The following is a 24,899-nucleotide window of genomic DNA, read 5'->3' as shown; positions in this document are numbered from 1 at the left end:
TAATCTCAACCTCATTTTCTGTCCTACACAATTGGTCTCAGCCTTATTTTCTGTTCCACACAACTGACAAATGCAGTAAACTCCAGGCAGCAGGGGCTGGAGCTCAACACAGAAGAGTGGCTTTAACTGGACTCAGGGCCACTCAACAGGCAAGTAGCTCTCAATCTGGTTTGTACACTGGAACCACCAGGGAGCTTTCAAAAAGGACCAATAACTGAGTCCCCCTACCAGAGATTTGATGGAATTGATATAGAGTTTGACCTGGGTGTCGGGTTTTTTTTAAAGTTCCACAGGTGTTCCTAATGTATAGCCAACACCGAGAACCATGACATGGGACATGAACCTGCATGATGTGGAAGGGGCTTGAAAAGGTCCTTCCCCTCCAGGACTGTCACCCCTAGTGGCTTTGATGCCCATCAAAAGATCAGCTAAGGCTGGGCGAGGTGGCTCACGCCTGTAATCCCAGCACTTTGGGAGGCCAAGGCGGGTGGATCACGAGGTCAGGAGATCGAGACCATCCTGGCTAACACGGTGAAACCCCATCTCTATTAAAAATACAAAAAATTAGCTAGGTGCGGTGGCGGGTGCCTGTAGTCCCAGATACTTGGGAGACTGAGGCAGGAGAATCGCTTGAACCTGGGAGGCATAGGTTGCAGTGAGCTGAGATCGTGCCACTGCACTCCAGCCTGAGCAACAGAGCAAGACTCCATCTCAAAGAAAAAAAAAAAAGATCAGCTGAGCACTTACTGCCTTTAATTAACAAGCGTGTAAGGTCAAAGGTAGGAAGCAATTTGTAGAAAAAGTGGTGCAAGGCTATTTCAGGTGTACAAGGCCAAGCTTCAAGGCAATCATCATTCATAACACTTTCCAGGGAGCCAAACACAAAGCTTGGCACTAGAAGATGCTTACTAAATGCTGGTTGAAGAAATATCTGACTGCACACACGGACACACCCCAAACTCAGCCAATGGTTTTGCCACTTCCTTCAGAAAAAGTCCTCACGATTCTGGACCCAAAATCTAAAGCATCTTTATCCATCCTCTCCCTCCGTCCTTCCATCAAAGACCAAATTCTGCACTGTGTTCTCACCCTCTCTGAAAACTGGTCCTATCATTTATTTCACCCTCCTGCATCTTTAGGCTCTTCCTCTCTACCAGAAAATTCCCAGTAGTGGCCAGACACAGTGTCTCATGCCTATAATCCCACACTTTGGGAAGCCAAGGTGGGCACATTGCTTCAGCTCAGGAATTTGAGACCAGCCTGGACAACACAGATGGTAAGACCCGTCTCTAGGAAAAGAATACAAAAATTAGCCAGGCGTACTGCTGTACACCCTTGGTGCTACTTGAAGGCTGAGGTGAGAGGATGGCATGAGCCCCAGAGGGTGGAGGTTGCAGTGAGCTAAGATTGTGCCACTGCACTCCAGCCTGGGCAATGGAGAGAGATCCTGTCAAAAACAAAACAAAAAAAATCCCAGTAGTATTAGAGCATGTTTAAATTTCTCCCATCTCAATCTGAAACAAAACAAAACATCATAGACCCCTCATTTCCTCCCTGCCCTGCATGAATATCACACTTCTCAGTACCCTTAACAGGCCTCTCTTCCTCTACCAAATACAGTGATCAAACTCTATGGGTCCAGCCCTTTTCTTTTCTCATTCTACACCCTCTTTGGATGAGTGCTTTTTATGCAGTAATACTTACATGCAACAGCTCCCAAACATGTATCTCCACCCCAGATCTCTTCCAGGAGTAGCAACTGTCTACTCCTCATCTTTACTTGGATGTCTCACAAACAAAACACACATCCAAAAAGGCATTATCTTCCCTCCCACACCTCGTGCCAACCCGCTCCTCCTCCTGTGTTCTCAATCACCATAATGGTTCCACCATCCCATCCTACTCAGTTGTTTATGCCAGAAACTTTTGAATCATCCTTGCTACCTCCCTCTCCATCAACCATATCCAAATAATCACCACCTTCTTGCTGATTTTAACTACAAACCCAATCTCACTCAATCTCAATCCTCACCTGTCATTAAGTGTTATCCAGTGCTGCTACACCATCACTGGGTGACTGTAAAAGCACTGTTTGTTCACATCCACCCTCCTCCTCCCCAGGGTGGCCACATGATCGCACAGGCTGTGCCTGCGTAACAAGTCTGGCTCAGGGGGCTGAAGCCTTTTGACCTGGCCTAGCTGGGACACAGTGGTGCATTTTTTCTAATTGGTCCACACAGAATAGAAACCTTTTTTGGGTTTGCACAAAGACACCAAACGTGCCAGCAGGACCTACCTCTCTAAACTATTCTCTACACAGCAACAGCGATCATTTTACAAACTCAAATTAGGCCAGGTGCGGTGGCTCACACCTGTAATCCTAGGACTTTGGGAGGCCGAGGTGAGAGGATCACTTGAGGTCAGGAGTTCAAGACCAGCCTGGCCAATATGCTGAAACCCCGTCTCTACTAAAAATACAAAAATTATCTGGGTGTGGTGACGCACATCTAATTCCAGCTACTTGGGGCAGAGGTTGCAGTGAGCCGAGATTGCACCATTGCACTCCAGTCTGGGTGACAGAGCAAGGCTCCGTCCAAAAAAAAATTTTAAAAAAAACCTCAAATCAGAGTCAGGCACAGCAGTGCCTATGCAGTCCCAGCTACAAGGGAGGCTGAGGCAGGAGGATCACTTGAGCCCAGGAGTTTGATGGCAGTGTGCTATGATTGCTCCTGTGAATAGCCACTGCACTCCAGCCCGAGCAACATAGCAAGACTGTCTCAAAAACAAAAAAATCTCATTGGAAACTGGAGAAAATGAACTGGAGGAATGTGAGCAACACTACTGCCTGCCCTAACAAGGAAAATTGAGAGGATATTTCACCATATCAGGGATCTGCCTAAGAACATTTCTGAGAAGAATGTAGGAAGTGCTATCTGGCCCAGGATCTGCCTTTGAGAAAATGTGAGAGAGATGAACTAAAGAAGTATATTCAATTTTAAAGTAGAATTTAGAGAAAACATGAAGGACTCAGGACTTGATGGGTTTAAAATAAAACTACTTCTAGTCAGATATGGTAGCCCATGCCTATAGTCTCAACTACTTGAGAGGCTGAAGTGGGAGGATCACTTGAGCCTAGGAGTTCAACTGAAGTGTGCTATGATCTCACCTGTGAATAGCCACTGCACTCCAACCTGGACAACAAAGTGAGACACTGTCTTCAACAAACAAAACAACCACAAATCAAAAACACTTTAGTGGCCAGGGATGGTGGCTTACACCTGTAATCCCAGCACTCTGGGAGGCCAATGTGGGCAGATCGCTTGAGCTCAGGAGTTTGAGACCAGCCTGGGCAACATGGCAAAACCCCATCTCCATTAAAAATACAAAAATTACTCAGGCATGGTGGCATGTGCCTGTAGTCCCAGCTACTCAGGAGGCTGAGGTGGGAGGATCCCCTGAGCCTGGGAGGTGGAGGTTGCAGTGAGCCAAGATGGTGCCACTACATTCCAACCTGGGCAACAGAGTGAGACCCTGTCTGGAACAAACAAACAAACAAAAAGTGGGTTTCCACTATGCTGACATTAAAGTCCAAAATCCTAAAAATGACCCAAGACATATTTTACTCTTGATCTCAACTCTTTCAGCCTGTAAGTTTATCCCCTAATGTACTTCACTAACTCCTACTAATCCTTCGGCCTTTTTTTTTTTTATTATTATTTTTACAAAAAAAAAAAAAAAAAAAGAGATGGGAGTCTTGCTATGTTGACCTGGCTGGTCTCAAAGTCCTGGCCTCAAGCGATTCTCCCATCTCAGCCTCCCAAAGTGCTAGGATTACAGGTGTGAGCCACCATACCTGCCCCCAGGCCTTATTTTAAATATCATTTTTTAAGCAGGCCTTCCCTGAACAGTCCCTCTCCCCTAAACCAGGTTAGGTCTCAAGGTCACATGCTCCCCTAACACCCTGTGCTTTCCTAAGTACCACTTAGGATTGTGATAGCCTGAGCCAGTGTGACTATGTGTTTGGCTCATAAGCTCATAAGCTCATAAAGGCAGGGACCCTCCATCTTGTTCACAGCTGTGGCCCTGGAGCGAGCAATGCCGGGCATCTAACAGATGCTCAGTAAATAGTTGTTCAATGAATGCCTGAATAAATAGGTTGCTCCAGTACCCATGACTCTAATGAACAAACATTTGGCTACCTCTTTAGCAAACGAAAAATCAATCATGGGAGGATTTCTTAGTAACATTATTGCACTGATGACCAAATACATGCAGACTCCTCATTGGAAACAGAAGAACAATCAAGGAAGCAGAAACTCCAGGTGCCTAGTGGCAGCAGTAACATTTCACGGTTTAGATTTGCATTTGTGACCACAACCTTACTCTTAGCTATGAATAAAGAGTTTCACCAGGGCCAGCTCATGGGTGGGCAACCAATGCAGTCACACTGGGCCCTGTGCTTGGCTTAATGCTCTGTGGTCACCATGTTCAAATTCTTAATTTTTTTAACAAGGGGCCACACAAATTATGTAGCCAGTCCTGAGTTTTACAAATTAGTTTGATTTCTGGAAGGGAACAGTGGATAGCTAATCCCCAGCTAAGGAGGTATCCTCCATAATCAAGGTTGTTTTCAACCTCCCTGAGCACATGTAAGTCCTAATAAAGAGGGTTACATTTCTAGGACATGTTTTCTTCTGATATAAATTATATCATACATTATGTAGCGCTCCCTTTGAGAAAGTCGAGATTTTTCAGATTACAGAAATACACAGCAGTCTTCGTTTTATTGCTGTTAGCTAAAAAGAGGTTAATTTTTCTTAAAACTAAATTCTACTTAAAATTACCGTAGAATTCCTTTTTCATTTTCAACTTTTTAAACTTTATGAAATTTAACAAATACACTGAACACTTGAAATTTCTTTGGAGATAGAAACTGGCAGGGCATGCTTCTCAGAATAGGAAAAAGAAAAAAAAAGAAACTGGCAGGACACATTGGCCATTCACAAAGAACACTGGTTTAGTTATCTTTATGATAAAGGTGTTTCAAGACGTCAGATGTTTAAATTTACAAATAGCTTCTCTAGTCGTGAAGAGTTTCAAGTTAATTGTTAAGCTTATAAATGTTTAGACCATCTCAGAAACATTTAGACCATCTTAAATATAGGTTCATTTTGTTCCTCAACCAAAGATGACTTTGTTCTCCGGGGAACATTTGCCTATGTCTGGAGACATTTGGGGTCATTTAACTGCAAGGAGGGTGCACTGGCATTTAGTAGGTAGAGGCCAGAGATGCTCCTAAACATCCTGCAATGCACAGGACAGCCCCCACAACAGAATTTAACTGGCCAAAAATGTCAAAAGTGCCACAATTGAGAAAGGCTGGTCTAAACATACATGGCATTTGCCTCAGATAGGAAACGTGACAGCACTAAGCCACAAATCCAGTGACAAAGCCAAGAATACAGACAGTCTCCACAAGAAACACATATGGTTATATGAACAGTCATTTGGGAACTCCCTTTTTAAGACAGGGAGTTAGACATCTGACATACTGACCTGGAACCATGAATACATTTCTCATTAGAATAAATAAAAATAGTGACAAGAGTCCTTGGTTGGCTCTATAAAAAAAAAAATACAGTATAGCTGAAATACCACACACTTCATAGAAAACAGAATTTGACAGTCAGAAGGGATCATTTCCAGTAGTAATTTCTGTTTTCTACCACTTCATTTCATGAAAAATGTACAATATGTACATCACAGTTCAGAATTTTCCATTCATCGGAGAATATAATCACCGTGTACAGTAGCAGTTTTTAAGGCAGAGCTTTGCAAACAGATGATGCATGAAACAAATTTGATTTTATTCTTTGTGGGATTTTTGTTTTGAGACGGAGCTTCACTCTGTCGTCCAGGCTTGAGTGCAGTGGCACGATCCCTGCTCATCCTAACCTCCGCCTCCCGGGTTCAAGCAATTATCCTGCCTCAGCCTCCTGAGTAGCTAGCATTACAGGTGCCCACCACCACACCTGGCTAATATTTGAATATTTTTGTGGAGATGGGGTTTTGCCATGTTGGTCAGGCTGGTCTTGAACTCCTGACCTCAAGTGATCCACCTGCCTCGGCCTCCCAAAATGTTGGGATTACAGGTGTGAGCCACCATGCCCAGCCTCTTTGTGTTTTTTTTTTTTTTTTTTTTTTGAGACAGACTCTCACTCTGTCACCCAGGCTGGAGTGCAGTGGTGCAATCTTGGTCACTGCAACCTCCGCCTCCCGGGTTCAAGCAATTCTCTGTCTCAGCCTCCCGAGTAGCTGGGATTACAGGCGCCCGGCTACCATGCCCAGCTAATTTTTGAATTTTTAGTAGAGACACCATCTTGGCCAGGCTGGTCTTGAACTCCCGACCTCGTGATCCACCCGCCTCGGCCTCCCAAAGTGCCAGGATTACAGGTGTGAGCCACTGCGCCTGGCCCTCTTTGTGTTCTAAAAAGGAAAAAATATGAGCCAATATTTAAAATCAGGCTTTACATTTTTTATTTTTAAGTAAAAGTTCTCAGCTATTCGTGGAAAAAAAAAAAAAAAAGCTGCCTACACTGTATGGCTGCATGGGAATTCCTGCATGGATACTCGGTGGAAATGGCCAATATTCACCCAGACTTAGCAGGTTCCTCTGCAGTCACCTGGGCCCAACCAAGCACTCTCGTGCATTACCTGTTTAGTCCATGTGGATAAAGTGGATTTTGTGATCCCAGTTTTAGGGAAAAACGTTTTTCTTACTGTTAAGCAATTCAATTACAAACGGAAAAGGAGTAACTCCTTAAAAAGTGAGTGGAAGCATTGCTATCATTAATCAAGAATGAACTATAATTAATGAAGGAAAGAATCTAGTACAAACTTGCGGCCAAGGCTAAGGAGGCCCTTTACAGCGCCAAGTTGAAGGACGGGCAGAGGAGGTGGCAGTGACCGTCAAACCCTCATCATGAAATGGAAAAAATATCAACCACTCGGCCAATAAAACTTTTTAAAAGTAAATTCATAGTTTGGTATATTGTATTTAAAAATAAAGGAGCTTGCCATTTCTAAGAAACCAGTTTCCCAAAACTACCATTTTAAGGGCCTGAAAAAAATTCCTTTAAGAAAAAGCAGGTATCTACACAGTCTGAGTTTTCCTCCCTGCTAGAACTGAAATCTGTTACCAAAGCCTCCAGCAGGGGGGCCTGCCTGGAATTGCCTAAACTCCTAGCAGGTAATTTACACTGATCTTTAAAAACTATTAAGCCCTCCTCCTCCCCTCTATAAAAAAAACCGGCCTTTCAGAACAGCTCTGGAAGGGGGGCAGAATGCCAGACGAAGAGACAACTTCCAGACCACGTCTCTCACCTCCCACCCATCAAATTCAGCCCACAAAAAGCTGTGGCCGCATTCTCATCTCAAGGCACCACGGCTTTCTTTGAACACCATATATCTTCCCAATTGGCCTCTTGCCCCATTATGTGTAAAAAACCGACTCTCTTTTCTGCAGAAAGAAATAACAAGGCAAAGGGTGTACAGGGCAACGTTTATACGCATCTACAGCATGCCAGGTGCCTACAGAACCTACCTCGGCCTAGGCGGTCCGTGCCCTAGCCGGGATCTGCAGGCGCCCCATCCACGCTGGGAGACGGGAAGAGGAGAGAGGGAGGCGTGACAGGCGAGGGTGCCTGTGCTGCGCAGAAAGCGCTGCCAGGAGAAAAGAAGCAGTGAGCAAGGGCTTCTTCCATTTCAAAAACCTAATAACCAAAACTTGGAGGAATCTGCCTGAGATACTTAAAAAAAAGAGGAAAGAGAAACCTAGGAGGGGGTAAAATGCTTTTAAGACGAATCACTTGTTTTCGTAATAGACCCTGCGGGCGAGTTTCCTAGACTGCCGCGAGAAGAAGGAAAGCGAGGGAGCAGGAAAGGAGAGGCTTCGGAGCCCCTAAACTAACGTCTCTTTTCTTATTAGTAATAGTTTGCTCCAGGGTGAGTCATTTATTATCCTAGCGTTGGCCTCTTTATCAGTAAAGTAGGGGTGAAAATGCATCTTAGCCGGGCTGGGGTTAGGATTCAATGAAGTTAAATGAAGTTAAGCCCCTGGCACCCATGGGATGGCAGCGAGTCTGTTCGTTCCCTGCCTATCCACGCCCGCAGCCAACCCCTCCGACATCTAAGCTACACGGACCAGGGGCAAGAGGCCAGAAAGTGACTTTCAGGGGACACGGGGCACCGGCGTCCCAGCCCCACTGAGCGGACGGAAAATGAAGGTGGAAGGAAGAGGCGCCGCTCCATTACGGTCCCGGGCGCACCCCGGTTCTGCTTCCTCCTCCGCGGGGGAGCCCAGCCCGCCCGGGGCCACGGGGCACTGGCTGAGAGCCGGCTCCCTCCCACCCATCCTTCTCAGCCTTCCCCCACCGCCGGGCGGCCGAGCAGGGGAACACGAGGGAGAGCCGGTTACCTGGAGTGGGCGTCTGACCCCGGAGTCTCAGGAGGATGCCCAGCCGCTCCTGCTCCACCAAGCTCCCGCCCCGCGCCGCGCTCTAGGCGCTCCGGAGCTGCGCCTGCAGCCCTCACACCAGCGTGGCCCGCCCCGGGGCCGCCCCCAGAGGCCCCGCCTTTCTAGGCCCCGCCCACCACGTCCCCGCCTCGCCCACCTGCGCGAGCTCGGGGCTGGGGACTTGCTGCGGACTCGCGGTTCCCGCCTACAGGCGAGGGCGCCCTCTGGCACTGACGTGGTCTGGGAGTAGCGCTGCGATCCTAGTGCTTCCTCGCTCCTCTTCCTCACTGTGCTCTGATTCTTAAGAGGTATGTGAGCGGCGTCTTTTTAAACATTTTATGCCTCCCTTCCTCGAAAGCAGGAAACTCGAGAAATGCTGCCTTTTCTGATTTTAAACATGAAAATATGTTACAGAACAACAATAAAATTAAATTCCAAGGTTCTTGATATGTAAAGTTTAGAGATAACCATGTAGGTGTTTTTTTCTTTCCCCTAACGAACCTTGCTTCCTAAATTTAGCATTTAAGAACTCATTACATTGACGTGTATTTCCACATAAAAATTAAGATCAAATTAAACTGTGGAACAATCCACACTGCTGTGGAAAGTAGGAAAAAACCTTCCCCGCCCTTATAGCACAGATCTTTGTGTCAGTTATAAAAGTTGACACAGTTCTCTTTGTAACAAGGGGAATATTGTGTCTGTGTCTTCTTTCGTTGGATTTTTAGCTCCTAGAAAACAGAACGAGGTCTTATTTGTTTCCATGTTGTTTAAAAAAAATTCTGGCCGGGCGCGGTGGCTCACGCCTGTAATCCCAGCACTTTGGGAGGCCGAGGCAGGCGGATCACGAGGTCAGGAGATCGAGACCATCCTGGCTAACATGGTGAAACCGCATCTCTACTAAATATACAAAAAATTAGCCGGGCGTGGTGGCTGGCGCCTGTAGTCCCAGCTACTCGGGAGGCTGAGTCAGGAGAATGGCGTGAACCCGGGAGGCGGAGCTTGCAGTGAGCCGAGATCGCGTCACTGCACTCCAGCCTGGGCAACAGAGCGAGACTCCATCTCAACAAAAAAAAAAAAAAAAAAAAAAAAAAATTCCAACTCGGAGGCCATTAGACTGTGATATGTTTGATACTTGCCTGATTTGTCAACAAAAATTAACATAAGATGATGGTATAGAGGAAGAAAGACTTCCCCTCTACTCTCTGAGGCTTGGATAACTAAGTCTATGAAATAAATTGACCGCAGGTAGATTAACGAGAGAAAAAGTACACAGATTTCGTGTAGGGGGTATCACAGAAAAGAAAAACTAATATTCCCTCTGCCTCCCCCAACAAAAACTGAGATTTTAGGAGCTTGTGTATCCTCTTCATCGGGGAGGGACAATTTAGGGGAGAGGAAATGATTTTGGGAAAAACTCCTGAACTCCTTCAATGGCTAGCTTTAATATCTCATGAAATTTTTCATGAGCAATTCAAGCATAATTGTTAAGAGCAAGTAGATTAGGTAAATGTAAATGGAATAAAAGTTTATAAACTTTTAAAAATAATTTGTTTTATAAAATTTGTCTACTTAAAAATAGTTTTAAAATCTTTTTTGGTGACTTGAAATTTCGAACATATTAAATTAAGTAATAGATATTCATTAAATGTCTGAGTCATTTGTAAGTTAAAATACTGACATGTTAATTGCTAAAAATAAGTTTAAAGTATAGCCGGGGCTGGGCACAGTGGCTCATGCCTGTAATTCCAGCACTTTGGGAGGCCGAGGTGGGTGGATCACCTGAAGTCAGGAGTTTGAGACCAGCCTGGCCAACATACCAAAACCCCGTCTCTACTAAAAATACAAAAATTAGCCAGCTGCGGTGGCGTGTGCCTGTAGTCCCAGCTACTCAGGAGGCTGAGGCATGAGAATTGCTTGAACCCGGGAGGTGGAGGTTGCAGTGAGCTGAGATCGTGCCACTGCACTCTGGCCTGGGTGACAAAGCAAGGCTCCATCTCAAAAATTAATTAATTAATTAATTAATTAAAAATAAAATATAGCTGGCTGTTTGCAATGGCTCACGCTTGTAATTTCAACACTTTAGGAAACCGAGGTACAAGTATCACTTGAGCCTGGGAGTTTGAGATCAGCCTGGGCAGCATAGCCAGACCTCACCTCTACAAAATAAAAATAGATAAATTAACCAGGGGTGGTGGCCAAGCAATAGATTTATGAATTAGCTTTTGGAATGTATCTTGTTTGTCAGTTGGATACTGCCTGTATACCATAAGTGTAATCCATTTTGTTTGTGTATGTGACAGGGTCTCACTCTGTTACTCAGGCTGGAGCACAGTGGCGCAATCACAGCTCACTGCAGCCTCAACTTACCCCTGCTCAGGTGATTCTCCCACCTCAACCTCCCAAGTAGCTGGGACTACAGGTGTGTGCCACCATGCCTGGTAATTTTTTGGTATTTTTTGTAGAGATAGGGTTTCACCATGTTGCCCAGGCTGGTTTTGAACTCCCACGCTCAAGCGATCCACCCACCTCAGTCTCCCAAAATGCTGGGATTACAGGTGTGAGCCACCTTGCCCAGCCCACTTATTTTTAATGCCTGCAATAACATACACCCATAAATCTATACAAGTAGTTTAGAAGGTATTTCTGGAATGCTTAGGGGTGTATCGGTCAGGGCCCAGTCAGAAAACAGAAATCACAGCAATTACTTTTACAGAGAATTTAAGGTCATGAAGATTGGCAAGGCAAAAACATTGTAGTAACAGAGAGAGTAACTGCAGGAAGCAGCTGCCATGCACAGAGCTGGGGAGAGGGGAAGTGTTGGGGTTATCAGAACCTAACAGCCAGGAGAGGTCCCCTGGTTGGCTGGGAGTCAGACCTCTAAGGAGGGGGCGGTACCCAGCTGGTGCTTTTATCTCTGAAGGTAAACATTGAGGCTGGATGGGAGAGGGTGGATTAAAACAAACAAACAAATCTAAGAAACTGTAACCAGCTGTTGCTGCAGCCAGGGAGAAGAGCCATTGCTTGGTAACATGGACAGGAACAGTAAGCAGCTATAAAGTAGCAAGTCCCTCTCCTCAAGCACCCCTTATAAGCAAAACCTTATAGGAAATGTGATTTGCTAAGTCCCAGCCCTGGCTCACAAAGCAGAGGATAGAAGCTTGAGTTTGAACTCTAAGACATACTTCAATAACCAGCACAAGGAGCAAACTCATGATCACAAACACCCAACTCTCCTAATATTATAGATGTGGGAAAGTGTCTGATAAACACAGCTGTCATAGTAATGATTAATACAATAGCAATATATTCTTAAAATGTCATAATAAAACTATAGTTACAAGTACAATCAAATAATGGGACAAAGGCAGGGCATGGTGGCTTATGCCTGTAATCCCAGCACTTCGGGAGGCCGAGGTGGGCAGATCACTTGAGGTAAGGAGTTCGAGTTCCAGCCTAGCCAACATGGCGAAACCCCGTCTCTACTAAAAATATAAAAATTAGCTGGGTGCGGTGGCACATGCCTGTAATCCTAGCTACTGGGGAGGCTGAGGCACGAGAATCGGTTGAATCTGGGAGGCGGATCTGGGAGGTTGAATCTGGGAGGCATGAGCCAAGACCATGCCACTGCACTCCAGCCTGGGTGACAAAGCAAGATTCCATCTCAAAAATAGATAAATAAATAAGAATAAATTTTAAAAAAGTAAGGGGATGGTGTTGCTTGACCTATACTTTGTGTTACTGGAGAACAGTGAACATCCTCTCCCGGCTGTATTTTCTGAGAAACCACTAACTACATAGAACCACCTTTCCCCAAATGACTTAGGTAAGCATCATGGATAACATCCTTTCACACCTACAACAAGGCCATAGACATGCCCTCCAAATTTCCATTCTCATCTTATAAATGGTTAGCTGAACCACTTGCCCCTACTGATCAATCTGGGCAAATACCTTACTTGATCAAACTTCAGTGAGGCTTTTCTCCTTCCATCAGGTCTTTGCCCTTTAATCTAGTCTCAGCCTAAACCAGCATTGGAATTTGGAATAAGCCCCTTAACATCCTGTATTAGTCTGCTTTCACATTGCTATAAAGACATTTCTGAGACTGGATAATTTATAAAGAAAAGAGGTTTAAAGGCTGGGTGCGGTGGCTCACGCCTGTAATCTCAGCACTCTGGGAGGCTGAGGCAGGCGAATCACAAGGTTAGGAGTTCGAGACCAGCCTGACCAACATGGTGAAACTCTGTCTCTACTAAAAATACAAAAATTAGCCAGGCATGGTGGTACACGCCTGTAATCCCAGCTACTCAGGAGGCTGAGGCAGGAGAGTCGCTTGAACCCGGGAGGCGGAGGTTGCAGTGAGCTGAGATCATGCCACTGCACTCCAGCCTGGCAACAGAGTGAGACTCTAACAAAAAAAAAAAAAAAAAGAAAAGAAAAGAAAAGAGGTTTAATTGACTCACAGTTTTGCATGGCTGGGGGAGCCTCAGGAAACTTTTAATCATGACAGAAGGGGAAGAGGTACATCTTACACGGCAGCAGGTGAGAGAGAGCAAGCAAGAGCAGGGAAAACAGCCTTATAAGACCATCAGATCTCCTGAGAACTCACTCACTATCACAAAAACAACATGGGGGAAACTGCCCCCACGATCCAATCACCTCCACCAAGCCCCTCCCTCACCACGTGGGGATTATGGGGATTACAATTCAAGATGAGATTTGGGTGGGGTTTGGGTGGGAACACAGCCAAACCATATTACATCCCCTCCCAAGAAGCCCTTTTCCAGCTGACCACAAAGAAACTCTGTCCTGATCAATTGCCTGATCGGGCCACCTGCTCATCCCACTCCCTGATACTGGTTCTTTTTTTTTTTTTTTTTTTTTTTCTTTTCTTTTCTGAGACAGAGTTTCGCTCTTGTTGCCCAGGCTGGAGTGCAATGGTGGTGCAATCTCAGCTCACTGCAACCTCCGCCTCCCGGGTTCAAGCGATTCTTCTGCCTCAGCCTCCCAAGTAGCTGGGATTACAGGCATGCACCAACCATGCCCAGCTAATTTTGTATTTTTAGACGAGTTTTCACCATGTTGGTCAGGCTGGTCTCAAACTCCTGACCTCAGGTGATCCTCCCACCTTGGCCTCTCAGAGTGCTGGGATTACAGGCATGAGCCACCGCACCCAGCCGATACTGGTTCTTTTTAACATTGTTTACTACTCCCAAAAAAAGAAAAACCCTTTTCTGCCTGACCTTTCAAAAGCTTGCAGATCTTATGGTTGAAGCATTCTATTAGAATGCCGTCCCTCCCCTATTGCGACATTCTCTTTTTCTATTGCAATAATCCTTCTAAATAAAGTCTCTCCTTACCTAGATCTGGATTTGGTTTTTATTTGACAGTTCTCATTGCTGTGATCCAGCTCAAGACTGGAACTCACCTAGGGACCTCCACCAGCCCCACCCAGGTAAAGGTGCCATGTTCAGGACTTGAGGACTCTTGGGTGAGTTCAAGTCTTGAACCAGTGCTCTGGCCATCTTGTCTGTTGAAGAACAGTAAGAGGTTACTTTGATTGTTTTAGGCAAAGAGATGCTTTGGCCCTCTTGTGAGACTTCTGTGTTTCCTCAGCTCCTCGACCTGGGGATTGTTCAAGGGAATTAATCAAGTGGGAGTTTTTCTTGGCTCCTTTAAAGACTTTTTTCTTTGGGCTGACTATCCACTAATGCCATGGGTAACTGTCACTCTATCAGATGCCCTCCTCTTCCCCCACTGAGTACCTGCTATTATGGCACTAATTCAGTTTAATAGCCTCAAAAATGGCACAATTTACTAAAGGTAACCTAGAACCTCAAAGGCCTCTTTGGGAAACATGAGATCTCCTTAAACCAGCTCATCTAAGACTTATCCCTTCCCATCATCCTCATCCCTCCTTTTTACCACTTTAAACCTTCTCTTTTGTTGCCTTGAATGATTTAATCTGTCCACTTCCTTCATCCCTCTACCCATTCCTACACACCTTTTCCTACCCACTCCAGCTCCTCAACTCATGGTCACTCAAGATTTAGGCCTCCTTTCTGTTCTGACCACCTTCTCTTCACACCACTGGTGAAGCAGGGATCTTCTGTGCTAAACAGGAGATGGCTGAACAGATGACACCCAATACTGGGCAGATGAGATTGGCTACAGTTTTTTCAGTTACATACTCACAGCCTAAGGGGTGAGGAGGTTATTGCATGCCAGGCAGAGCCACATGGGAATTGCATTTGAAAGCAGACTGAAGAAGCAGGGGCTGTGTGAGGCAGGCTTTGTAGTAATGGCACAAGAGTGAGGTAACCTTTTATTCCACGGGAGGATGTAATTGGCTTGTTCAAATAGTTCTGTGGGCTGGCAGGTAGGTAAAGCTCCTTAGATTGAAGATTAAGTAGGGTACAGCTGGTCTGGCTGAAGGGGAAACTAGCTGGGTAGGGAGCCCTTCCCACTTCGGGGGTGATATGGTTTTGATCAGTGTCCCTGCCCAAATCTCATATCAAATTGTAGTCCCCAGTTTTGGAAGTGGGGCCTGATGGAGTGTGATTGAATCATGGAGGCGGTTTCTAATGGTTTAGCACCATCCCTTTGGTGCTGTCTTGTCATGGAGTTCTCATGAGATCTGGTTGTTTAAAAGTATGTGGCACCTCTTCCCTGCCTCTCCTCCCCCTGCTCCAGCTGTGTAAGATGTACCTGCTTCCCCTTCAACTTGCATCATGATTGTAAGTTTCCTGAGGCCTCCCAAGCCATGCTTTCTGTGCAGCGTACAGAACTGTGAGCCAATTAAACCTCTTTTCTTTATAAATTACCCAGTCTCAGGTAGTTCTTTATAGCAATACAAGAATGGTCTAATATAAGTACCTAGATCATTGCTAAGTAAGATAGACTAGTGGAGCATAATTTAAAGCTTATGTAAATTTTTTTTAGTACAGAGAGGCTAAATATATTTTGGTCTGCTAATGATGTGTTCATTCTTGCCACACTGAAAAGTTGTACAGGACAGGTGCAGTGGTTCACACCTGTAATCTCAGCACTTTGGGAGGCCAAGGTGGGTGGATCACCTGAGGTCAGGAGTTTGAGATCAACCTGACCAACATGGTGAAACCCCATCTGTACTAAAAATACAAAAATTAGCTGGATGTGGTGGCAGGGGCCTGTAATCCCAGTTACTCGGGAGGCTGAGGCAGGAGAATCACTTGAACCCAGGAGGTGGAGGTTGCAGTAAGCCGAGATCACACCATTGCACTCCAGCCTGGGCGACAGAGAGAGACTCCATCTCAAAACAACAACAACAACAAAAAAAAAAAAAAAAAAAAAAGAAAGAAAGAAAAGAAAAGAAAAGTTGTACTATAAGGAAGTGTATGGCTATAAAAAAGTCACAAGATATATAACCTTAAGCTTGACTAGTCTGCTACAATATGCTGGTATATGACAGACAGCTAATTATCTACTTCATAGTTTTCTCTGTAGGTATATTACTTTGCTAGGTCTGTCAACAAAGTACCATAGACTGGTACTTTAAACAACAGAATTTTGTTTTCTCACAATTCTGGAGGCTGGAAGTCCAAAATTGAGTGTCAGCAGAGTTGGGTTTTTTCTGAGGCCTCTCTCCTTGGCTTGTAGATGCCAAGATTAATATTTCTTTGGCCTTTTATATTAAAACTTTTAATTAACATTTATCTTTTTAATGGTAGGCATTCCTCATTTTAAGATACCTGACCCTTAAACAACTGATTTTTGCCACCACCTTTCAACAGATGCTTCAGCTGGTTTTGTGGGAACAACACCAACCAGAGTCCCCAGGAGACTGTTTCTTAGTCCCTGACTCACCCCATGCAGGAGGCTTAGGATTGCATCTGAATTGCTCAGTGGTGAATAATATTCTTTTATCATTAACAAAAGGGAGGTCAACAGTGTTGATCTTTGCCAGAGCCTTGTTTTTCTGAAAAATAGCACTGGCTAAAGAGCTCTCCTCATCCTTTTATGATATCCACCCATCCTCTTCTTGCAATAATCCTTTTGAATAAAGTCTCCCCTTGCCTAAATCCAGATTTATTTTGACAAATGCTACAAAATTAGTTTTGAATTGTTTTAGAAATTTAATCAAATTACATTGAAAAGAACATGAGGAAGACATAAAAGAGTAAGGTACTACTTTCAAAGCATGGAGAAAGCAAATTCAATCATAAATGTACTGTCCAGGAAAAAAAGAAAGTGTGGCTTCTAAGCATGCAAATTCCAGGTAGAGTAAAGCCTGAAATATGTTTCTAAAACCCATACATGTAAGTTCTTTAATGTTTTTAAAAAGAAACAGGTTGATCTCTTTTAAGAGCAGGCAGCATTTCTCAGAATGGCAACAAAGCTAAAATCACACACAAAATAGTTTGATATAGTTAATACATTAAAGTGTTAAATGTATGCATAACAAAATATATTATAAACAAAGTTAAAAGTCAACAAACTAGAAAATATATGCAATAGTATGTAAGCAAAAATTAATTTTTCAAATAAAGGGGTTTTTACATAAAAATATGCACCAGGTGAAAAATGGGCAAAGGGCATGATAAGATACTTCACTAAAGAAGAAATCCACATAAAAAGATGCTCAATTTCAATAGGAATTGAAGAAATGCAAATTAAAACTACAAATCACTTTTTACCTATCAGATTGGCAAAGTTGAAAAAGATTGATAAACACAATATAGATGAAGGTGTAGGAATACAGACTCCTGTGCTGCTCTCTGTCGTAGAGATTTCTACAAACTTTCTAGAAGGCATTTGGACAACATGGATACTTATGGACAACTATTCATCTAGGAATTTATCCTATGTAGGAAATTTTACAAATACACAAAGATTTCAGAATCGAAACACTGTAAACAATGTAAGGGTTGTTAAAAAATAATTTTCAGAGAAAGATAAAATCATGACTCATACAAATATAAAAGTGCACATCTGTTAAGGAATTTACGCATATGCTATAAGGGAATCAGATGTACGTTATAAACATTTCAAAGGAAAAGTCAAAAAGCACAGATTTATCTGGAGTAAAGGAATGTTAAGATGAATTGCAAATGGAAACAAAACTGGTATTTTCATAGGGTGGGGATGGCGGGAACCAATTAAATTATTGCCAGACGGGACAGAATTTACACACCATCAGTTACATATAATTTCTAAAAAGAGGCGAATAGGGCCGGGTGCAGTGGCTCACACCTGTAATCCCAGCACTTTGGGAGGCTGAGGCTGGTGGATCACTTGAGGTCAGGAGTTTGAGACCAGCCTGGCCAAAATGGCGAAAACCTGTCTCTACAAAAAATACAAAAAATTAGCAGGGCGTGGTGGTTCGCGTCTGTAATTCTAGCTACTTGGGAGGCTGAGGCATGAGAATCACTTGAGCCCAGGAGGCAGAGGTTGCAGTGAGCCGAGATCACACCATTGCACTCCAGCCTGGGTGACAGGGTGAGACTCTGTCTCAAAAACAAAACAAAACAAACAAACAAACAAAAACGAAAAGGTTTATTTTGTTTGCATATGTAAGCTTCACAGAAAAAAAGTGAAAATCCCAAAGAGGTGCTTAGACCCAGGAGCTTATACAGCATTTTAACAGAGGATGATAAAGTGTGGGAAGCTACTAGACAAGGGAAATGGGGAGAGGCTGGGCTTCTCTGGTGTGGGTAAATTGTGGGAAGGTAACTGGGAAAGGCATGGTAATTAAGGCTTGTTTAGTGAGGTGTGTTATGCAGATGAATTGTTCACCTTATTCTGGTATGGGAGAGGGCATCACCTTTGCAAAGGGAAATTAGGCAAACGTTTGTAGGTAGAAAGAGAGAGGGCAAAGAGTTTTGCTTGTGTCTGCTGTTTCTCAATTGCCTTTAGCTCAAAATAATCCTTATGCCAATATGGCATGTTTTGAGGTGGCACATTCTTTTTTACTTTTACTATTATCATTTTATTTGCTTGTTTTTTTGTTGTTTTTTATAGAGACAGGGTCTTGTTTGTTGTTGCCCAGGCTGGAGTGTGGTAGTGTGATCATACCTCACTGTCATCTTGAACCAAGTAGCTAGGACTACAGGTACACACTACCCCGCCCCACTAATTTATTTTATTTTGTTTTTGATAGAGACAGGGTCTTGCTTTATTGCCCAGGCTGGAGTGTGGTAGTATGATCATACCTCACTGTCATCTTGAACCAAGTAGCTAGGACTACAGGTACACACTACCCCGCCCCGCTAATTTATTTTATTTTGTTTTTGGTAGAGACAGGGTCTTGCTTTATTGCCCAGGCTGGTCTCAAACTCCTGGCCTCAAGGGATCTTCTCACTTCAGCCTCCCAAAATGCTGGGATTATAGGCCCTGCCACCATGCCCAGCCTGGGGTGGCATATTCTGATCCCTTTCCCATTGTTTCAGAAAGATGTTTCCATTTTGGAAAAACATAAAATAAATGAACAAATAATAGTAAATTTAGCATTTCTGTCCAAAAGAAAATGACATGTACAGTGAGCAGATGCCCATCAGGGTGTTTACCAGCAAAAACAAGTTAAAAGAAGTACCTGTCTGAATGGATCAACAAATTGCAGCATATCATATTAAAATAATGGAATGACATTTAAGAAAGCAAAATTGATTCACACTTCAACATGGATGAATCTCCAGACCTTATGTGGAGATAAAGATGCCAAACACGAAAGAGTACAGACCGTTTGATTCATGTTTATGTATCTGAAATTCTGGAAGAGGCAAATCTAATCTATAGTGACAGAAAGGAGAGCAGTTGTTGCTGGGGCTGAGTGTGGGGAGAGGAGGGCATTTGCTTTTTGGGGTGATAGAAATGTTCTTTATCTTGATTGTGGTAATAATTGCCTGGGTGAGTAGGTTGGTCAGAAGTCATGGAACTATACACCTAAACAGCTATATTTTATTAAACCATGCCTCAATAAGATTTTTTTTGCTGCTGTTGTTGTTTTGAGGTGGGGTCGTACTCTGCAACCCAGGCTGGAGTGCAGTGGCATGATCACAGCTCACTGTAGCCTCAGTCTTCTGGGCTCAAGCCATCCTCCCACCTCAGCCTCCCAAGTACCTGGGACTACAGGTATGTGCCACCACACCTGGCTAATTTGTGTATTTTTTGTAGAGATAGGGTTTCACCATGTTGCCCAGGCTGGTCTCAAACTCCTGGGCTTAAGTAATCCGCCTGCCTCGGGCTCCCAGAGTTCTTGGATTACAGGCGCGAGCCACCGCGCCTGGCTGTGTGTATATATATATATATAAAGTGTCTGTTAGTAAAGACTAGAGGGGTAAACAGAAAGCAGACAGCATGTGTTGAGCAAAATCTGGACTCGCTGAGTTTGCAGTGATGATAAACTTTCAAAGAGTAGAGGCTCTCCAGGCTTCTCAAAGTATTCCTGGACTCAGTGATTCCTATCTGGAAGCCATCTGGACAAAGACGGCTGGCGCAGCCATGCCACTAAATGCACTCTTTTGAGGGTAAGAGTGCACAGAAGTTGTGAGGCATTTTCATAGTTTCAGGAATCCAGCACAGCAAAGGAAGATGACAGGGTCAGGGCGTACTGGACACAGGGATTGTGGACTGACATGCTAAAGAAGACAGATGAGCCAGGGGGCTCACAGAGTTTTTTTTAAGCTGAGCACCAAAATGCCTATGCTAAATGAACAAGAATGTTCTAGATATAAAAATTATTTAATAAACATCCTCCATACTGACTTGTAAATATTGCGTGAAATGTGGCAGAGGCCCCCTCTGGTGGTAGTGTGCAAAATCACATGTGTAACTATAAAATAAGAATAGGGTGAAAATCAGTCCTAGTGTTTACATACATTAGATGTTAGAGGTATATACTAAAGAGGCAGTTTAGGCTGGGCACAGTGGCTCATGCCTGTAATCCCAGCACTTTGGGAGGCTGAGGCAGGCCGATCGCTTAAGCCCAGGAGTTTAAGACCAGCCTGGGCAACATGGTGAAACCTATCTCTACAAAAAAATAAAAATAAAAATAAAAATTAGCTGGGGCGTGGTGGTGCACACCTATGGTCCCAGCTATTAAGGAGGCTGAAGTGGAAGGATTGCCTGAGCCTGGGAGGTTGAGGCTGCAGTGAGTGGTGATCAAGCCACTGCACTCCAGCCTGGGTTAGAGTGAGATCTGTCTCCAAAAAAGAAAAAGAAGAAAAAGAAAAAAAGAAAAGGAAGAAGCAATTCAGCAATACCCACATACTATCCATATCTGTTCTTTTTTTTTTTTTGACACAGGGTTTCACTCTGCCCAGGCTGTAGTGCAGTGGCACGCTCCCAGCTCACTGCAGCCTCAATCTCCTGGGCTCAGACAATCCTCCTACCTCAGCCTCCCAAGTAGCTGGGATTACAGGTGGACGCTACCATGCCCAGTTAATTTTTGTATTTTTTGTAGAGATGAGGTATCACCATGTTGGCCACGTTGGCCTCAAACTCCTGGACTCGAGTGATCTACCCGTCTCAGCCTCCCAAAGTGCTGGGATTACAGGCATGAGCCACTGTGCCCAGCCTAAACTGCCTTTTAGTATGTACCTCTAACATCTAATGTATGTAAACACCAAGCCACTATGCTTGGCCCATATATGTTCTTTACTTTGCTTCTTCTCACTTAACACGTTTGGAAAATCATTCCATATTAGTTTATATAAAGCCTCTTTGTTCTTTTCAGTGTCTATCCAGTACAGGGCTATGCCATGATATTCAAATAGTTCCCTAATGGCCATTCCAGTTGTTTCCAGTTTTTTGCTATTATAAACAATGCTACAGTGAATGTCTTCACACATATATAAAACATATGTGTAGTATTAATTGCCGTAAGTGGTATTGCTTGGTCAAAATGTATGTGCATTTAAAAAGTTGATAGGTCTTACCCTCTGTGTGGGGGTAGATGATTGGCAATAGATACCATCAGACACAGGCAAAAGAAACAAGTTCCTTAGACCTTGATAAAGGATAGGAGAATTTAAACTCTAAGAAGATTGCATGGAGCTGGAGTTTTGGCAGCCGTCTTTTCCACAAGGGCAAACTTCCCTGGGTGCTGTGTGCTGGCTCCCATCAGCTTCTGCAAAAACTCTCCTTGTCTTACACCCTCTATATGTTCTGGAGACCCCGGCTATGTTCCTGACCAGAGAAGGGCACTGGAGTCACTCCAGTTCATTCCTGCATAATCTCTGCAAGGGAGACTTGAAGGTCAGTTTCCCAGGGTAAATTTTCTAGATAGATGATCCCCTAGGAACTCCCAGGCCTTAAGCTTCCTGATGACTCTTCATGTCTTCCACAGAGAAATTGTTCCAATTTACATTCTCACCAGCAATGTGTGACTTCCTGTTTCCCCCACACACTCACCAACAGAGCAAATTATCACAGGTTTTAAAAATAATATTTATTGATTTATTTAGGAAATGGGGTCTTGCTCTGTTGCCCAGGCTGGAGTCCAGTGGTGTAATTGACCACAGCTCACTGCAGCCTCAAACTTCTAGGCTTAAGAGATCTTCCCTCCTCAGCCTCTTGAGTAGCTGGAACAACAGGCACACACCACCATGTCTGGCTAATTTTCGTATTTTCTATTTTTTATAGAGACAGGAGTCTCACCATGTTGTCCAGGCTAGTCCCGAACTCCTGACCTCAAGCATTCCTTCCACCTTGGCCTCCCAGATTGCTGGGATTACAGGTGTGAGCCACCCCACCTAGCCACAGTTTTTATCTTTGCCAATTCTAATAAGTAAAAACTGAGGGAGGCCAAGGCGGGAGGATCGCTTGAGCTCGGGAGTTCGAGACCAGCCTGGCCAACATGTTGAAACCCCATCTCTACCAAAAAAGAAATACAAAAATTAGCTGGGCTTGGTGGTACAGGACTGTAATCCCAGCTACTCGGGAGGCTGAGGGACAAGAATCGCTTGAGCCCAAGAGGTGGAGTTTGCAGTGAGCCGAGACTGAGCCACTGCACTCCAGCCTGGGTGAAAGAGTGAGACTGTCAAAATAAATAAATAAATAAATAAGGAAAGGAAAACCTGAAACAAAGAGTTTAAACTTTACATTGCTCTCATGTGTAAGGTACCACATCTTTTCATACAGTGATAATGAGAGATACATGTGTCTATATTCCTAGTAAAGCCAACCCTTCCACTGGGGCACCTGATCCTCATTCCAGGTATAACATCCTCTGATGTTATACTTGAGAACATCATCCGAGCAATTCTTTCTTCTGCAACTTCAACTTTTTTTCTCTCCACAGAATCGTTCCTATCAGCATGCAAAAATGTTATTTCTCCTTTTGACAACCCTTTCTTGAACCCCTTCCTCCTTAGCTACTGCCCTAATTCTCTATTTATAGCAGAGCTTTCCTTTTCTGGAAAGGGCCAGATAGTAAATATTTGAAGCATGGTGGGCTATTTATTCTCTCACAACCTCTTACCTGTGTCCCTCTAGTGTGACAGCAGCCACAGACAGCACGTAAATGAACAGGTGTGATCATAGTTTGCTGCAGTTTACTGACTCCTGCTTCATAGAAAACTGACCTTCATTCCCCCTTGCTGTGGTCAGGGAAGAAGGTGCTGTGGTTGTCGCCTGTTCCTTGCCTTCAGCAGGCTAAGAGCTGAGGTCTCCAGAACAACACAGAGGGCCCAAGAGGGCATCAGCCTCCTTGTGAAAACAGAAAAGGGAGTTTCTGGAAGAACCTGATTGTTTTGTGTCAAAAGAATTGCCTGTATCTGGTGTCTCCAAATTATATTAAACCCTCTCTAATCAGGTGCTTAGTCCCGTGCCTCTAGGGAAACTGCCCCTGTCCATTTCAGCTCTGTGGTTCTAAATCCAGCAGACATTTATCCAAACTTGTTTTACCTGTACTCTCAGCAGCATTTCAGACAAATCATCACTCCTTGACCTTGAAACCCTTTTTCCTCACCTGGACTCTTAATCCTCATGGTTTTGTTCTCATCACTCTTTGTCAGCCTTCAGTTTCCTCCTCTTCCCCCAGGCCTCTTAACCCTGCAGAGCTTCATGACCAGGCCTCAGATCTCTTCTTTTTTCTCTACAGCCCTTCTGTATGGCCTCATCCAACCTCATGCTGTTAAGTACATCTAGATTTAACCTCGACATCGCTCTGATTTCTATCTCTAGTCTGGACCTGTCCTCAGAACTCCAGACTCATATTTCCAACTGCTTAGTAAACATCTCCCTTTACAGGTAAAATTGGCATTTCAAACAAACATGTCCAATACGCAGCTCCTTATCTTCTTCTCCCGGAGCCTGCTTCTCCCACTTTTCTCCCGGACTTACTCATTGACAACTCCATCTAGTTGCTCAGGCCAAACACTCCTGGAGTCATCTGTCTTGCCTCTCTTTCTCACAAAGCACACACCCAATTCAACAAATGCTTTTGGCTTTTCTTTCTTTCTTTTCTTTTTCCTTCCTTCCTTCCTTCCTTCCTTCCTTCCTTTCTTTCTTTCTTTCTTTCTTTCTTTCGACAGAGTCTCACTCTGTTGCCCAGGCTGGAGTGCAGTGGTTCACTGAAACCTCTGCCTCCCAGGTTCAAGCGATTCTCCTGCTTCAGCCTCCCAAGTAGCTGGGACTATAGGCATGCACCACCACACCTGGCTAGCTTTTGTATCTTTAGTAGAGACGGATGTTGGGAACAAATCCCCCAAAATCTGGCCATAAACTGGCCCCAAAACTGGCCATAAACAAAATCTCTGCAGCACTGTGACATGTTCATGATGGCCATAACAGCCATGCTGGAAGGTTGTGGGTTTACTGGAATGAGGGCAAGGAACACCTGGTCCACCCAGGGTGGAAAACCGCTTAAAGGCATTCTTAAGCCACAAACAATAGCATGAGCAATCTGTGCCTTAAGGACATGCTCCTGCTGCAGTTAACTAGCCCAACCTATTCCTTTAATTCGGCCCATCACTTCGTTTCCCATAAGGGATACTTTTAGTTAATTTAATATCTATAGAAACAATGCTAATGACTGGCTTGCTGTTAATAAATACGTGGGTAAATCTCTGTTCAGGGCTCTCAGCTCTGAAGGCTGTGAGACCCCTGATATCCAACTTCACACCTTTATATTTCTGTGTGTGTGTCTTTAATTCCTCTAGCACCACTGGGTTAGGGTCTCCCCAACCGAGCTGGTCTTCACAGGCGGGGTTTCACCATGTTGGCCAGGCTCATCTCGAACTCCTGAGCTCAAGTGATCCGCCTACCTTGGCCTCCCAAATTGCTGGGGTTACAGGCATGAGCCATTGAACCTGGCCTCTATTTCAAAATATATCCAGATTAGGATCCCTTTTACCCATCTCCATTGCTACCACCTTGGGCCATGCTACTGCTGTATCTCACC

At 44.3% G+C, this 24,899-nt stretch overlaps 1 protein-coding gene across 9 annotated transcripts in view; it reads right to left on the bottom strand.

Annotated features, from left to right (window-relative positions):
* Positions 1-24,899, bottom strand: part of GCNT1 (glucosaminyl (N-acetyl) transferase 1) — a 114,694-nt gene that overhangs the window by 40,724 nt on the left and 49,071 nt on the right. Inside the window, exons 1-2 of one of the 9 annotated variants that reach the window (XM_009456685.5) lie at positions 8,477-8,631; positions 7,604-7,722 (exon numbers count right to left, since the gene is read on the bottom strand). The exons of 5 other annotated variants lie outside the window; for them this stretch is intronic. The gene's annotated coding sequence lies outside the window, so the exon portion shown is untranslated. Of the gene's footprint in view, positions 1-7,603; positions 7,723-8,476; positions 8,638-24,899 lie in introns of those variants that run through there. 3 more of the 9 variants (XM_063787225.1, XM_009456684.5, XM_063787224.1) reach the window with 3 other exon arrangements.

This window comes from Pan troglodytes, chromosome 11, assembly GCF_028858775.2.
Source record: "Pan troglodytes isolate AG18354 chromosome 11, NHGRI_mPanTro3-v2.0_pri, whole genome shotgun sequence".
Taxonomy (NCBI): Eukaryota; Metazoa; Chordata; class Mammalia; order Primates; family Hominidae; genus Pan; species Pan troglodytes.
This window is presented reverse-complemented; position numbering and strand designations above follow the sequence as displayed.